At 36.9% G+C, this 16545-nt stretch overlaps 1 protein-coding gene across 4 annotated transcripts in view; it reads right to left on the minus strand.

Moving 5' to 3' along the window:
* LOC144958488 (uncharacterized) overlaps positions 1-16545 on the minus strand; it is a 115927-nt gene that overhangs the window by 35862 nt on the left and 63520 nt on the right. Inside the window, exon 1 of one of the 4 annotated variants that reach the window (XM_078890512.1) lies at positions 3535-3759. The exons of the other annotated variants lie outside the window; for them this stretch is intronic. The gene's annotated coding sequence lies outside the window, so the exon portion shown is untranslated. Of the gene's footprint in view, positions 1-3534; positions 3760-16545 lie in introns of those variants that run through there. 4 annotated transcript variants of the gene reach the window in all.

Genomic DNA, 16545 nt, shown 5'->3' on the forward strand with positions numbered 1-16545 from the left:
TTACAAAACAGTATTTCCTCCAACAATAAACGAAAACTATCACAGCCAGCTCAGCCCAGCAACAACCTAGAGACAAAATGCAACTGTAGGACCCAAGCAACATGCCCACTAAACGGCAATTGCCTGACTCAAAACGTTATTTATCAAGCCACAGTTACACGACCAGACACACCAAAACAAGAAACATACATTACCTCACCGAGTGTTCATTCAAAACCAGATACAACCTGCATAAATCTTCCTTCAGAAACATACACAAACGACATTATACTACACCAAGCGAACACATTTGGAACCTCAAAGAAAAAAACAAACACAGCATCACATGGAAATCCGTCTCCAGAGCACAGTCGTACTCCCCCTCTTCTAGGATTTGCAACTTCTGCTTGGAAGAAAAATTCTGCATCATTACAAAACCGAACATGGCAACACTCAACAGAAGAAACGAATTAACAGACCCAAGCAGACATAGAAACAAACACCTTTTATGTAATTACGAACCTCCATAAAAACGAATCTAGAAAAATACGAAAAACACAACAATCTACTTTCACTTCCACTTCCTGATGAGAGCAACGCTCGAAACAACGTTGTAGAAGTCAAACAATCTTAATTATCTTTCAAATGTTTACAGATGTAGATATATAGATATAGAGGTAGATTAGATAGATAGATAGATATATAGAGGCAGGCGGAAGACAGACAAGAGAGAGAGAGAGAGAGAGAGAGAGAGAGAGAGAGAGAGAGAGAGAGATAAATAATAATAATAATAATAATGCTGAAAACTTATATAGCGCTATAACTCCTATATAACTCCTATATATAACTATATAAGAGATGGCATGTTATCAAATCTAGTAGACCGTTTTTCAGCATAAATCGCGTTATTTATTCAAAATTGAGTATTCTTCGATGTGTATATATAATTTCTATCTATCTAATATCACAATCACAATTAAAACAATATGAGGGAGGCGTGACTTGAGAACACTGGGAGGCATCACACAAGTACAACGATGACACGAGTTTAGGCTAATCCCTGCTTAGTTACCGTGTTTTCTCCATTTACCTACAAAACAACTAAACAGCATTAATGATGAAATAGTGTATATACTCCTACCTTTGTGTGGCGTTTATTCTTAATAAGCAAGCTGTTTACGCATAATGCCAGTGAGATATTAACAGATTGTTCGTAATCTTTGACAGCTGTTAATACATTAGCTGACCTACCACCACTATACAGTAAAGTCAACAGACTACTCTTCAGCAGGTGGTTTGAAATCAGACTGATTTCTGCTGCTCTTTGATAAAATACAATACAATTATAGAAGTGGAGTGTAAAAAGTAAGAAACAAAACAAAGAAAAAAATAAAAAAATGCCAAATAGCGAATGTTTCAGGTTCAAATCCCTTCGTCAGCCAACAACAAAAACAATAGAAACATTATAATACATTACTTTTTTTAAAAAAAAAAACACAGATAGACAGCAGCGAAATCATACTTTGCACGTCCTAAATGTGTGATTTTGTGTACGTGTGCGTGACATTAAATTGATATGTGGAATTTGGAAAGATGAAACCAGAGATCATGTTACATTAAACCAATTGATAGAACGAAGATGACGTCACTCTGGCCTTTGCTACTGTTTTTGCCATCCATCTTTATGAGTAATTCTCACTAAACTGTATTAACCAGACTATAAACGTTTACGGTTTTTACACATAGTTTAGTCTGTTGGTCCGTTATACTTCTGGATGGCAATGTTGTGAATTTCTTAGCCAAGCGCACATTATCTATATGGAGACCACCACTTTCTGATATCTACTTCGGAATTGGGTTGCTAATTAGTTTGTGCCAAAAAATACTAAATGATCCACAGAACTAAAATACCCTAATTAGCCATACTACTTGTGTAAATACGTCTCTATAGTTCTTCAAAAGAAATTAAGAATGTAGCTTATTCGTCACTTACGAGAAGCCAGTGCCTTTTTGTGACGACTTTAGATATCAATGTATCTTAACAATACAGTCTAGATGCTAACCTAGAAAAAATATCCCCCTAGCATTCGATATATATAAATATATATATATATATATATATATATATATATATATATATATATGTATATAATAGACGGGTATATGTGTGTGTATGTTTGTGTGTTTGTGTGTGTGTGTATGTATGCTTTGTTTCTAATTGAAATTTAAAAGTCTTACCTGGTGCCATATTGAATAATATGAAACTATAAACACCCATGGAACAACCACAATAATTCTCTTAGCAGATCAACGGAGCTTTTTATTATTTTAGTCCAACATACTAAAACAAGACCATGGTTGTCAAGAAGGTAGTAGATAAATCTTACATCATTGTTGTTTCTAGTGTTGTAAAGTAATGATAACGGTTTAGTAATTAGTACAACGACATTTCTACTTTGAAAGCGTTTACAGGCATATCTCACTCTGTTTGTTCGTTTGTTTTTCAGATTAATTCAGAATAATTCTGAAAAAAAAACCAAAAAAACAAAAAAAAACAAACAAAAAACAACCAGGGATTTAAAATTTTAACGAGAAAACTGGTCATTATCATTTTAATTGAACGATCTTATCAGAAGCAGTTGGCAAAAATTGAAAAACGTGTGTATTTTTCCCCAGGAACAACAGATATGGCCTGCCCTGGCATCACCGTACTCAGACAAAACAAGTTTTGCTTTTTCTTTGGTCAGTAAACTTTCACTTCGAGAATCAACCCATTAAGATGACCTCCTCTCGCCCCCCCCCCCCCCACCCCCCAAATGGCAGTCAAAAGAAAGCTTCATACCAAACCTGAGAAAAGAATCAATGGTGAGAAGCGGGGGGGGGGGGGGTCGGAAAAAATCTTGACATTACACAGAATCGATCTTAATCCTTCTGTGTGTGAGGCTATTGGGACCCCAATTTTGATTATGAAGTCATATTATAACAAATTACAACCTTCCCCCTATTTGATGAAAATAAGAAAATGCAATGTTTTGATAATATGGCTCACTTAAATGACCATGTAGGTTTTGAAGACAAGTGGTTCGTAAAAAAATCGAGAATCAACACTAAATATGTGTTTAAGATTAACACATACGAAATTGTCAGAACACAAAACATGCTTATAATGTATGTAAATTCTCTACACAATAATAGATCAAGAATGAAAAATGAGTTGCATGTAACAAAGTAAAGACACGTCGTTGTTTAAGAAAATTCAAAAACTAAGAAGAGCATTCTAAAAGTGGTATGCCATTTAAAAAAATAATTTAAAATGTCAACATGTGATGTTGAAAAATCTTTGTCAAGAAAATAAATATTTCGTAAGTTTGGCGTCAATTCTAATGATGTTTAAATGCTTGTGTATCGATTGCAACTAGGCATTTGTTGTTGATTTTCCAATCATGGCACAAGATCAGCTTGCTGGAAATGTATGCTATCAATATCAACACTTAAAGGTTTTAAAGGGCAGTGAAGTTATATTTTTTTAAAAATAATTATCATGCATGAGCTTACGAGTCGAATCACTGGGAGTCAGGTTTTGAATAAACGATAAATACTTATTAAAACTACAAGTGTAACAAGAAAAACGTATTAGAAGTACACTATGACGATATATTTTCTCTTCCACACAACAAATTAATAAACATGCGACCGCTTTTAAGTTACGAACACTTATAGCAATTATACCAATATGCTACGAGAGCACGAACATTCAGTCATCAGTCGGATTTATGTGTCAAATGAGTTTTTCTGCCCTTGACTACGAGAGCAACTCAGAAACGCTTTTATCAGCACATTCATTTTTAGATCGTGTCAAGAGTCTGCAATCGGAATTGCTGCTTAAGTTGTTGATACGCCTTTTAACAAGATTGCATATATTTTATTTTCCAAAATAATGCTCTTGTTTGAATTATTTTTTGGACAAACTTTTAAAAAGGCAAAGAGGTGTGTTGACAATGTGAATAGATAATTCCACTATTACGAATTGTTATTTAGACTGCTTAAACTACAACCCAAGTTTTCGGTTGTCTTTTATCTGTTCTGACCGTTATGGCACGAGATGTCTAGAAATAAAACACTTCATTTGTTAATCAACTGTCTTCAATCTCAATGATTTATTAACGAAGTTAACATGGTGGCAGCGGAAAACATTATCTAAATCCAAGTAGGTACATGATAATTGCTATCTAGTCGGATTGTGGCACGATTTGTCACGATCACGCGTTCGACGCAGACGGCTGGTAGAGCAAGGGAGATATCGTGGAAGTTATACTCGATTGCATCCCTTAGACCTGAACTACTATGGCAGAAGCTAATTTCAGACTACCGAATATACTCAGATTGAATGACGGTAACATAGCCGAACAATTCAAAAAATGGAGAAGGCAGATGGAGATCTACCTCGAAGCATCAGGTGCATCGACAAAGTCAACAAAGGCACAAGCTGCTATAATACTCCATTGCGCAGGTTCGGATGCGATCGAAGTATTTGATCAAATGGACTTCCTAGAAGGAGAAGATAGGGATAGTCCAGATACTGTACTGAATAAACTAGAGAAGTACTGTCTACCGAGAAACAATGAAGTACTCCAAAGATATAGATTTTGGAATATTCCATACGATCACCCTTTCGATAAATTCGTCACGGAATTAAAGGCTCAGGCTGAGCAATGCAATTTCGAGGAGAAGGACAAGATGATCCGAGATAAGATTGTATTTTGTGCACCGAAACACCTTAAAGAAAAGCTGCTCAAAGATACAGAATTGTCTCTGAAAAAGACCATTGAAACCTGCCAGGCCCATGAGCAAACAGCTTCCCAGATAGAGGAAATGCAACCGACAAAGGCAAGATCCTCCCAACAGAGAATAGATAGAATAGGGGCCGCCCAAGGAACAGGGAATTTTAAGAACAAAAGAACAGCAAATGAGTGCAGATACTGCGGACTCAAACATGACTTTGATGACAAAAAGAAATGTCCAGCTTGGGGAAAATCTTGTTCCAGGTGCAAGTTAAAGAACCATTTTAAAGCAAAATGTAGGTCTAAAATCAATGCAGTACAAGTAGATGACGACTCTGATGAACAGTATGACGACAAATGGCTGTTGGCAATGGGAAATTCAGGCAACACCAAACAGTCGACATGCGTGTTGAATATCAATGACAACAAAGTTCGTTTCAAAATTGATACCGCCGCAGATGTGAACACTATCTGTCAACAACACGTCAGACGTGACCAAGTGGTTCCAACGAAAACGAGACTAGTGATGTGGAACAAAAGCAAAATGGTGCCTAAAGGAGAAACAACACTTGATGTCATCAACCCTAAGACAAAATCACACCACAAGGTTAAATTCATGGTGGTAAAGAATGAATTCAGTTGCCTATTAGGATTGAAAACACTACAAGACCTGAATTTCATAACTTTCAATGATGACAAATATGTTGCCAATGTAACTGCGAATGACAATTTAGGTGATTTAGGTGAAGCCCGACTTAAGGTAGACACCACCAAACAACCAAGAAGATTGCCGTGCAGAAAAGTGCCATTTGCACTACAAGACAAAGTAAAATCCGAGCTCAACAGGCTTATTGAAAGGGGTATTCTTTGTCCAGTTGACGAGCCGACAGAGTGGGTAAACCAAATGGCAGTGGTTGAGAAAGCCAATGGAGATTTGAGAATATGTATTGATCCCAGACCACTAAATGACGCCCTCATGCGAGAACACCACAAGCTACTGACGCTTGATGACGTGTTACCTAAATTTCAGAATGCAAAAGTATTCACAAAACTCGATGTCAAGGAAGCGTTCTGGCATATAAAACTAGATAGAAAATCCAGTTTCCTCACGACTATGATAACACCAATGGGTAGATTAAGATGGACCAGACTACCTTTCGGTTTGAATGTTTCAAGCGAAATCTTCTCAAAGCACCTGTCTAGCGCACTTGAAGGTCTTGATGGAACCATAAATGTAGCAGATGATATCATAGTAGTCGGTTGTGGAGAAACCAAAGAAGATGCGATGAGGAACCATGATCACAACTATGGAAAGTTGAAAGAGAGATGTCAACAAAAGAACATACGCTTGAATGACCAGAAGGCAAGAGAACGACAAGATGAAGTCACATTCATGGGCCATAGAATTAGTGACAAAGGAATAGAGCCCGACCAAAAGAAAGTTGAAGCGATCGTTAACATGCCTACACCAAGAGACGTGCATGATGTCAAACGATTTTTGGAATGGTACAGTACCTAGCCCGATTTCTCACAAAATTATCAGACATGTTAAGGCCATTAAGAGAACTGACAAAGAAAGATCAGAACTTTTCATGGACTGAAGAATGTAACAGATCATTTAAGAAAGTAAAGGAAGCAATAAGCAAAACTCCTGTCCTGAAATATTATGATGAGAACAAGGGATTAGAACTGCAGGTAGATAGCAGCAAGGACGGACTTGGGCTGTTTTGATGCAAGAAGGTCAACCCATTGAGTTTGCTTCCAGAACATTGACAGAAACAGAACAGCGATGGGCACAGATAGAAAAAGAGATGCTTGCAATCGTTTTCGGTTTAGAAAGATTTGACCAATATACCTATGGTAGGAAGATATTCGTCATTACTGATCATAAACCTCTAGAGACAATAATCAGAAAACCTTTGAGCGAGGCGCCACGGAGATTACAAAGACTCCTAATGAGAAGCAATCGGTACGATATCGAGTTGAAATGGGCTAAAGGTTCATCACTGCTCATAGCCGACACACTGTCAAGAGCAACAATAAGTTGCACGTCAACAGAGAACGGCGAAGAACCAAAGGAAAAAGCATATCTGCCTGATGAGATACTGAAAAAAATTAAAATAGCAACACAGGAAGACACGTCTCTACAAGCCCTCAAACCCGTCATTGTGAATGGATGGTCAATACACAAGGACAGCATGCCAACTGAGATATGGCCGTATTTTGATTTTAGAGACACCATCAGCATTGAGGATGGCGTAATTGTTAAAGGAGAGAGAGTTCTTATACCAAGAAGTCTCAGAAATGAAATAAAAGAGAAACTGCATTCAGCACACATGGCTACTGAGAGTATGCTAAGAAGAGCCAGAAGAACAGTATTTTGGCCAGGGATGACTGCAGAAATAAAGCAAATGGCAGATGCATGTGAAGCATGTCAAGAATCGAAGAGAAGCAACCAAAAAGAATCCTTACAACAACATGAAAGAGGAAATCATTGCTGGGAGAAAGTAGGAACAGATCTTTTTCACATTCAAGGACGTGACTACGTAGTTCTGGTCGACTACTATTCAAACTTCATAGAAGTAGATTATTTGCCAACACTAACTGCAAAGACTGTGATTGCAAAACTAAAAGCAAATTTCTGCAGATATGGATCACCAAAAGTACTAATATCAGATTGTGGTGCTCAATACACGTCAAGAGAATTTAAAGAGTTCACAAAGAGATGGGGCATAAACCATGCGACATCATCTCCAGGACACCAGCAGGCAAATGGGAAAGCAGAGTCCGCAGTGAAAATTGTGAAACAAATGATGGAGCGCTGTACCAGAGAAGGAGGAGATCAATATGAAGCACTTCTTGAGCTCAGAAATACGCCAAGACAAAATGGTCTTAGTCCTGCAGAAATGCTGTTTCAAACAGAACCACGAACGCTCATACCAAAATTCTCCAAACCTCAACAACGATATGACACACCGCACAAACGAGATAGAATCGTGAAGAACAATTACGACAGACATACACGAGACATGACCCAACTCGACACTGACCAACCAGTATGGTATCAAAACCCAGAGAGTACCAAATGGCATCCCGGTATCGTCAGAGACCAATTAAAACAACGATCGTACTCCGTCGAAGGAGAAAATGGAGGTACATACCGACGTAATAGGGTACACTTACGACCAAAGACAACACCTTTCGAACAACGTAACGTCAACAACGACGAATGTTGCGACGACGCTGAGACTCCTGCAACTCCGGTTTCGACGTCAACGCCAGTTTCGACATCAGCGCAAACCTCAGACCATGCACAATCTGAGAATACTCGTATTAGCACAGACATCTCGCAGACAAACAGTTACGTTACTAGATATGGCCGCAAAATAAAGCCAAATCCAAAATACACATAAGTACGCAATCTTCGATATACACAGATCATGCATCACTGATCTGAAATCATGGCCTTTGTTAGGAATGTGTAGCACTAGGCTAACTTTGTTTTAGCGGCTGAACAGACAAACATTGCAGACATGCCTATACTAACACTAGTCACAAATCGCAGACTCACTAGAAGAATCATGACCTGTGTTTAGATGCACAGTAGAAACACTTACACTCCAGGGTCTATTTCGAACGGATTACCAGGCCCAGGTCAAGAGAAGACCAAGACAGTTTATTTGAATAACTAAGAGTGATTGTTATTTTAATTTGTCAACAGATTATAATTAATCATGTGTCATGCACACCAAAAAGACTCATGGTTGTAAATAATTTTGTTGTTGTTGTTAAGTTGAAAGATTAGAAACGTTTTCTAAAATTTGAATGTAATGGTAATGGAAGAAAGCAATTCTAGAAATTTTAACATGTTTGATTATTATAATTTTGTATTCTCACCATGACGCAGAATATTGGGAAATGTTATCACATGAATAAAGGTTTTGTTAATAATTACCATTTTATCTAAACAAAAGGGGATGTTGACAATGTGAATAGATAATTCCACTATTACGAATTGTTATTTAGACTGCTTAAACTACAACCCAAGTTTTCGGTTGTCTTTTATCTGTTCTGACCGTTATGGCACGAGATGTCTAGAAATAAAACACTTCATTTGTTAATCAACTGTCTTCAATCTCAATGATTTATTAACGAAGTTAACAAGGTGCACTCCATGTCCTTCGCATTCTGGTGAGATATATACTGAAGCAGGCGAGAGTAGAAAGTAAATTCAATTTTTACTGATGTCCTTCTTTAAACCAAATATAAGTGATAAAATCAATGAGCAAACCCTGTGATAAAAATTAAATTAATATTGTGATTAATTCTTCCAGAAAAAAACATAAGAAGAAGCAGAAAAATACCCATATACTTTATATTCACTTAACTTGTATGTAATACAATACATCACAATACATACAAACATTTACAAGACACATACACACACAGCTTTTTCCCCACGAACGATAAATGACTGGAATGTCCTGCCTCCGGACATAATCGACTTTGAATGCTTAGAAAATTTCAAAATAGTTTTTTTTTAATAAATAAAAATAAAATTCCCGTTGCGTTATTCATCCCATAGGGGAAATTTGTCTCTAGGGTCTACTACAAGGGATGACTGGAATAACGCAGGCGTCATCCGCAGTGCAACGCCGTAAATTGAGCTAAAGCGAGGCGACTTGCTCAAAGCCACAAAGGGCAGCGGCGAGTGATCGAACTTTGTATCTTTCGGGTACGAAGCACTGACCGTACCGCTGAGCCACGCTGCCCTATTTGAATGCACTTGCCCGTCTAAGTAATCTGTGACTAATCCCTGCTTTTATAGGACTGTAACTGAACATTTGCAGGTCATATTATAACAAACATTTGAGGTCATATTATAACCGTGGGGCCTTTTGCAAATACAAGACATTGAAGGTTGCAGATTGAAGACTGACGAATATTAACATCTTACAAATTCATCATTTATAGTTTGTTATGATAAAAAACTCTTCTATTTATTGTTGGTTCATCGTATGTGATTTTCACGTGTTATTTTCACATTGATGACAAAAGCGGTCATTGAGTCACACAATCAATAGAAAACGAAAGAATGAAGTAGAAGTGTAACCATAGCTGTAATGTATTTCCTTTTCCCAGTTTCATTTTATAGTCATGCCCATTTGGAATTGTAATACTGAATTTAAATTCTAATCTTAAAATAACATGTTCAGAAAAAAAGTTTCAACAAAATTTTCAACAACGAAAATTTTACATGTCGCATAATTTTCATGGTTACAACAACCAAAGCAAACTGAAGCTTTCAGTAGTCAAATAGTAAAAGTACTGAGATAAGAAAACGAATAATATGCGCTGCACTGCAGCTAACGCCAAGGTTATTCCAGCATTCCCTTGGGAGAAACCCTTACATTTTACTTTTTTTGGGTGGGATGAATATAAAGAATTTTATCTAAATATAATCATTGAATGAAAATGGAGAATTTTATTTTCATATATTTATTTAAGTATTTCCATAATATTGTCTAATCTAAACATACCATAATAATATGATGATCGGGTAAAGTTCGCATTCATTTATACATCTGAATTTTTTTTCTGATTTGCTTGGCGTTTTAAAAATGACTATCCGACAAGTGTGGCTTCAAACATTCCCATTATTACTGCTCTCCGACAATAATAAATGAAAAGAAGCACACGTTTCTTTTTGTATATACAATTACGACAGCACATGAACACTGGCCTAAAAAGAGTTACACGACAAACGTATCCAATCTCTCTATGCTACATATTATTGTAAATTCGTCTTGCTGGAACGAGAAGATAAAAGAATTGAGTAAACCGTTGATATATATATATATATATATATATATATATATATAAATTTCTCTCTCTCTCTTTCTTTCTCTCTCTCTTTCTCTTTCTCTCTCTCTCTCTCTCTCTCTCTCTCTCTCTCTCTCTCTCTCTCTCTCTCTCTCTCTCTCTCTCTCTCTCTCTCTCTCTCTCTCTCAATCCGTGTATAGCAGTAATAGGATTTTTTTTGGCGCTTCCGGCGATCTCATGTCATTTCAGCGCTGGAGATAATAAAATCGAGCCATAATAATATTTAAATCAAAAATCATAAGGCCTACAAAATCACTTTGCCTTTTAAAATTCATATCTAAAGGTATACAGCCATTAATGATAATGATCAATCTTTATTTTCAACATTTTCCATTGCTTGAATAAATACGATATAAGCATATAAATGAGTGAACATAAAAATGATATTATAGTCCAAAAAACAAACGTTACACAATCATAGCAATTGTACCATCATATGTATAACCATAAAGTTTGTATGATCCCACATGGATATCTCAAAACAACTGAAGTCAGAATTTACTCTATCATAATAATCATTATAACCAGTATCAATTATATTAAACCTGTTATGAAAACTATTGTTGCATTCAGGCTTGTGTCGACAATTTTTAAAATTAATTGCCAAACAAAATTGGCCATCGTTTTTGTTTTTTGTTTTTTTTTTCTTCTTCTTTATTGTTCCTTCCTTTGCTTCAGTTGTCAACTTAAACGATTTCGCGGTTTCGTTTTGTTACCTTGCCAACTCGTTGGGAAGGGAATTAACTCGCAACAAAACTTGAGGTAATAGTCTTCAACAGTCGTACTGTCACTTCCTTCCTAATAACTTAGTAACACTGGCTCTAAACTATCGGAACAATGGCTGACGCCGTATGAAATATTTCCCCGGCGAGCTTAAACGCGTATCCAGAGGTAAAAAACCCCATCAATTTGATAATGTATTGACTTTTACACATTCTGATCACAAGGCATATGAAAAGGGAATGAAAAGTTCTAGCCAGCATGAAGAATAAAAAGTAATGATTTTCTTTGTTTAGAACCAAGATGGCCGCCGTTGCCGGGCGCGTGACATCAGACTATTGAATCCAATTGACAAAGTTGACACACATATCATAATATACTGGTTGAACATTGTAAACACAGACATCCTACATAGATTAAATAACAACAATGGACAGTGTGCCTTGTTGTGTTGCAATTTAATACTTAAATCATCAGTCTCAAAGCTATGCATATTCATATAAAGAGCTTTACTCATTAGATACAAATATACAGCACCCCTCTCTCTCTCTCTCTCTCTCTCTCTCTCTCTCTCTCTATCTATCTATCTATCTATCTATCTATCTATCTATCTATCTATCTATCTATCTATCTATCTACCTATCTATCTATCTCTCCCCTCTCTCTGTGTCTCACTCTTCACTCACTTACTCTTCATTCCTCTCTCCCTCTTTCCTTTTCTCTCGCTCTTTCTCTCTCTCTCTCTCTCTCTCTCTCTCTCTCTCTCTCTCTCTCTCTCTCTCTCTCTTTCTCTCACACGCCTCGCACACCCTCGAGATATCATAATACATTCCATTGCTACATTTTAGCGGGAGTCAATAGCATTGGTAGGTCATCACCGTAGTCCTCAGATCGAAATCCTATAGATTGTGGTACGAATGTTGTTTTGTATCTGTTTGCTGTAACAGGGAACAAATGCGGGAGGTGAAAAAAAACTGGTTCCAATCTCATTGGAAGTGCATAACCGTTCTTCCGGAGGACTGGATACATACCTTGTGTATTTATTGATCTTCTGGTTTAAGACTGATGATATCTTATTTTATAGTCGGTCATCTCTAAAGACCATCCACCCTCACTCTTTTACGTCCCGTGATTTTTTAAAAATCTGCCTTTACATCCTTCTACTAAAATAGTTATTCCACCGCATGATTCAATATGTAACCTATTCATTATTAGTCCTCTGAAGAACTGGTTACATACACACTTCCAATAAGTTTATTTGAATTTGTATTGTGTGCCCGATGGTAGGAGCTGAGATATCTTTCATTGTCATTGTGGGTGTTTCTTGTTCGCTATCATCTATATTGTAATAATTTTGTGATATTTTCTTTGACATTGTAAGCTGCCTTTCCTGATTTTTCCATTATTTCCATCTAAAGAACTGATCACGTGTGTATGAAAGGTAACAGACAAAGCAAGAAATAAAAATATAAGAAAAAAAAAACATCCCAAAAAGTCAGTCGTCCTCGACTGGGGATCGAACCTCAGACCTTCTAATTACTAGCCAGACGCTACTATTACACCACAGAGGCTCACGATAGTTGAGACAATTTTAAGGGGGGGGGGGGGGGCCACTAAAAATGATGAATTTTGACCCAGTTTGCTAAAATTAGATTTCGGTGGGATGTTGTCATGTGACTATTTGTCTGCATAAAAAACTGCATGAGAACTTCATCTTCAGTTTTTTAAAACTCAAAATAACGTATTTTGTGACCCATAGTATGGTTAAATCCTGCCCATTTTTAGTTTCAGTGGACTGATTTCATGAAAGAATATCAAATAGTCTTTATAAGTAAGTAAAAGCAAAAACATATCAATGAAAAGTAAAAACTCTCCTCTATCTTCAACAACCAATCACTTTGTTCTTAATTATATCATGTGGTCACAATCCAATCAGAGAGCGAGAGGAGAGTTTTTCCCTAAACTCGTTTACTTTGACTTTTAAATGCGTTTTTCTCAAAACTGCTCCTCCCTCAGTTTTAAACCAATCTTCTTCAAACTTTCTACAAATGAGTGTCATACAAATACGCAGGTTCTCTAAGAGCCGGATTTGTGAATAAAAAATTTAATTTATGAGTAATTTGAAATTATGTAACTTTTTCAAGGGGAATAATCGAGTAATAACTTTAAACTTAATTTTTAAAGTTTCTAATAAAAAAAATTAAAAATCGGGCTTCTATGGCCTCTTTATTTTCCTTTTTTCTACCTCTGGCCAAAACATTATGGCAATGGGTTGATAAACAAAAAAAGCCTTTGACTTTTTAAGATTTTTTGCTTATCTTCCAATATGGCGTCGTTTCCATAGCAACTGGCAACTTTTTTCGAAAAAAAATTATATGCAATCATCCTTCCCAAACATATACATTATGACTGTGCATAGAAGTTTAGGATATTTCATCAAATAAACAAAATGACCCTTTAGTGTCGCCCCCCCCCCCCCCCCCCCCCCTCTTAATACCTATACTCTTCACTAATTTTTGGGGATGTTGTTTTTTCTTGTATTTTTCTTTCTTGTTTCGTCTGGCACACGTGTTCAGTTTTTTACCGTAGACCGTTTCCTGCTCCTTAATTTCTTAATTGGATACTTAGCCTCTTACTTTTGTGTCAAGGAAACCACATCAAACAATAAGACCAAAAATCATGATACTCTGGACCAAACAGTTGTAAACCAGTTTCATTGCTTTCTTACTCACTCCAAATTTACCTGGTTGTCTTAAAAAGTGTAGTCTTTGAATGATTTTAAAAAATATAGAATGTCTATAGATTGTATGCGCTTGGCTCAGAAGCTCACAACATTGCCATCCGTAAGTAAAACGGACCAACACACAAACTATATGTAACCTTGAACGTTTAGTGAAAATTACTCATAAACGCGGATGTCAAATAGCAATAACAGAGACCTGAGTGACGTTAACTCCATACTATCTATATGAACCTACAATGAATACTGGTCATCAATGTCTATTTCGAGATCCTTATATTCCGTCACCACTTCCATTGTTTCATTATTTATCTCAATTGATAGATGGTCAATATTTGATTTCCTAAAATCAAAAATGTATTCAATAGTTTTCTTTACTTTAAGATTTAGATACTCACTCATTCACACACACACAAACACACACACACACGCACACACACACACACACACACACACAATGTGCATTTGACTGAGATGGTCGAGTGGATGAATACTTTTCAACAGTCGTAACGTCACTTCCTTCCTAATGACGCATGGTAACTTAGTAACACTGGCTCTAAACTATAGGAACAATGGCGGACGCCCGTATGAAATATTTCTCCGGCGAGCATAAAAGCGTATCCAGGGGGAAAAATCCCCATAAATTTGATCATGTTTTGACTTTTATACATTCTGATCACAAGGCATATGAAAAGTTCTAGCCAGCATGAAGAATAAAAAGTAATGATTTTCTTTGTTTAGAACCAAGATGGCCGCCGTTGCCGGGCGGCGTGACATCAGACTATTGAATCCAATTATTGTACTTACACTCGGAAGTCCCGTGTAATAACCTCACTATCAGAATCTTGGTTTTTTTTTCCCTAAATCAAGAAATGTAGCCCCTCTCAAGACACTTGAGAGCTTTTATATAATGCAATATCCACTAAACGTTCTCAAGTGCTTTACAAAGGGTCCTTAACCAACAGCAACACGTAACATGTAGAGCGATACATGACCCAAGTTAGACGATCTTACAATTTTTCTCCGACAAAGACAACGCTGTTAACGGCCAGGTACTCACTTGAACACGGTAAGAGAATGTGAGTAAAGAGCCTTTTCCAAGGACTCAACTATGCGCCGAGCGAGGCTCGAACCTAGGACCGTGCAATACGAAAGAGAGTGTCATACCACAAGACCACATAGCCGCACATTATTAGTTAACATTAATAATCGCTGTCTTTCCGAAGACAAGACGTTATGGTATAACAAACATATTTTCTTTGAGTCGAGTCTCTACCAAGTGAATGCGTTGTCATTAGAAGAGCGAGCCTCTCAAAACCACGAGGGACATTCCAGTCTGCCTGGCATGTTCCCTCGTGATTTGCTATTCCGTAATCGTGTCTACTCAATAAAGCAAACATTTTACGAGTGATTGATATTGTATGGACATCGGAATATATACCATGATCCTTACAGATTTAACTTTGATAAACAATCGTGAAATTTAGCTGTCACATTATATTGTGTATGGGTGTAAGGTGGCTGAGTGTTGACGACATTGCACTGTGACTCGGGATGTCATGGGTTGGACACTTCAGACACTTTCGGTTATTTCATAAAGCAAGATTATCAACCCTCAATTTGTTCAGTTTGTTTTTATGTGTTTAACGGCGCTTTCAACACTATTTACGTTATTTAAGTGCCCGTTTCTAGCTTTTGCTAAAGGCTGGTCTATCGTGTTAATACTATTGTAATACATTTTATAAAACCATAATATTAGTTACATGTAACTAGAGTTTCAGAATACACTTAAATCCACAGGCATAGCTTTGCTAAACAAATAGCAAGACTGAATTAATGGTCTAACATGGTTTACTCTTCATCAACTGACAAGTCAGTTGATAAATAAAACACATCTTATGTAATTATAACTATTAAGGCGTATAAACTAAATGATGAATGGTGAATTCTTATTGTATGCCTTATGCCTATTGTCTTTATGCCAGTTAACTAACGATCAATAAGTAGTAGTCGAAATTGTATTATAGAACAGAACGTAAAAGCAGAATCCGATAAGTCATAGAACAAGAAAATAAACCTTTTTACGACACCCAAAGCACATGGTATCGGAGCGGAAAGTCCAGAATTCGAAACCCACTCTGCGGCGCATAGTTGAATCCTTAGAAACAGCTCTCTCTCTCTCTCTCTCTCTCTCTCTCTCTCTCTCTCTCTCTCTCTCTCTCTCTCTCTCTCTCTCTCTCTTCTCTCTCTCTCCCCCTCTCTCTCTCTCTCTCTCTATCTATCTATCTATCTATCTATCTATCTATCTCAGAAGTGTAAAATGATTATCTGGCTGTTGACGGCGTTAAATATGTCGTGGAAAAATTGTAATTTTGCCTAGCATGCATCGTGTCTCGTCCTTCATGTAAAGTGTTGCTGTTGGCTTGCAATCTGTAAATCGCC

This window comes from Berghia stephanieae, chromosome 1 (assembly GCF_034508935.2).
Source record: "Berghia stephanieae isolate SIO BIC M18660-M18661 chromosome 1, UCSD_Bste_1.3, whole genome shotgun sequence".
Lineage (NCBI taxonomy): Eukaryota > Metazoa > Mollusca > Gastropoda > Nudibranchia > Aeolidiidae > Berghia > Berghia stephanieae.